Here is a 2,138-nt window from a genome sequence, read left to right as displayed (position 1 = left end):
AGCAGTGTTACAGAGACAATGAATCACTAAAAAAGAGGAAGTATGAACAGAGGATTAAAGAGGTTGAACATGGCTGCTTCTCACCTTTGGTCTTTTCAACTTCTGGGGGATTTGGCCCTGTGTCAGCTCTATTCATTAAGCGCCTAGCGACACTTCATTCAGAGAAGTTCCAGAGGCCCTATAGCATCACCATTAATCTGATTCGTTGTCGATACTCTTTTGCTATTCTCAGGGCAGCAATCAGGTGCTTACAAGGATCATGATCGAGAGTGAGATCATTAGACTCAAACGATTTTTGCAGAGCTATCTCAGAAGCTCGTCTCACCCTAACCTAACCTATTCTTTTTATCTTATCTTATTATTTTTCTATCACTTATTTCCGTTATTATTATCTCATTTGTTAACCTATTATGTTTCCTTGTGTTGTATCTATTTTGTAAAAATGTTTATTTAAGGGCTCAGTTCCCTCCTACACTGTACTATAATAGTACAGGGATTTTTCAAAAATTTCACAAAAACTGGCACATAGAAAATTCCACTATTCTATTATATTACCTGATGCATATACATGTACTTATGCTGTGTAGAGAGATTGAGCTGATTCCGATCAAGTTTGGATTTTCTATGATTTTTAAAAGTTGCTCAGAAATCGGACAAAAATCCCTGTACTATTTTATAGTACAGGGATGTTTCAAAAATTTCACCAAAATTCGTAAGTAGAAAGCTTCTCAATTTTATTACATTTCCTGATGCATATACATGTACATATGCTGTGTAGAGAGATTGAGCTAATTCCGATCAAGTTTGGAATTTCTATGATTTTTAAAAGTTGCTCAAAAATCGGACAAAAATCCCTGTACTATTATAGTACAGGGATGTTTGAAAAATTTCACCAAAATTCATAAGTAGAAAGCTTCTCAATTTTATTACATTTCCTGATGCATATACATGTACATATGCTGTGTAGAGAGATTGAGATGATTCCAATCAAGTTTAGATTTTCTATGATTTTTTAAAGTTGCTCAGAAATCGGACAAAAATCCCTGTACTATTATAGTACAGGGATGTTTGAAAAATTTCACCAAAATTCATAAGTAGAAAATTTCTTAATTTTATTACATTTCCTGATGCATATACATGTACTTATTCAGTGTAGAGAGATTGAGCAGACTCTGATCAAGTTTGGATTTTCTATGATTTTTGATAGTTGCTTCAGAATGGGCCAAAAGTCCCTGTACTATAGTACAGGGATTTTTGTAAAATTTCACAAAAATTGACACATAAAAAATTCCTGAATTTTATTACATTTTCTGATGCATATACATGTACTTATGCTGTGTAGAGAGATTGAGCTGATTCCGATTAAGTTTGGATTTTCTATGATTTTTTGAAGTTGCTCAAAAATCGGACAAAAGTCCCTGTACTATAGTACATGGATTTTTTGTAAAATTTCAAAAAATTGAAAAGTAGAAAATTCTTCAATTTTATCTCTTTTTCAGATGAATATATATGGACTTATGCTGTCTAGAAAGTTTGAGCTGATTCCAATCAAGTTTGAATTTTTTATGATTTTTTAAAGTTGCTCAAAATTCGGACAAAAGTCCCTGTGCTATAGTACATGGATTATTCAAAAATTTTACAAAAATTGACACATAGCATTTCCTAATGCATATACATGTACTTATGCAGTGTAGAAAGATTGAGCTGATTCCGATCAAGTTTGGATTTTCTATGATTTTTTAAAGTTGCTCCATAATTGGACAAAAGTCCCTGTACTATAGTACAGGGATTTTGTGTATGATCAGCCACAAATTTTAACTAGCTATTTACCTAATTGTGTTACTGTATCAATTGCTCCTATAGTATCAGGTCACAGAACATGGTAGAGTATCAGGAGAGGATAAGATGTTGAGTAAGATCTATGCACGAGGCCCCATTGCCTGTACTATTGCAATGACTTCAGCCTTTGAACAATACACTGGAGGAGTCTTTAATGACACTACTGGAGCTAAAGTACAACTAATAATGTACTTAATGTATTACCTATTACCTGTATATCTATTGTATAGTCACTGGATCATGAGATATCCATTGCTGGTTGGGGAGTTACTAGTGGAGGAGTTAAATACTGGACTGGA

This window comes from Amphimedon queenslandica, unplaced genomic scaffold (genome assembly GCF_000090795.2).
Source record: "Amphimedon queenslandica unplaced genomic scaffold, v1.1 AMPQUscaffold_13003, whole genome shotgun sequence".
NCBI lineage: Eukaryota > Metazoa > Porifera > Demospongiae > Haplosclerida > Niphatidae > Amphimedon > Amphimedon queenslandica.
This window is presented reverse-complemented; position numbering follows the sequence as displayed.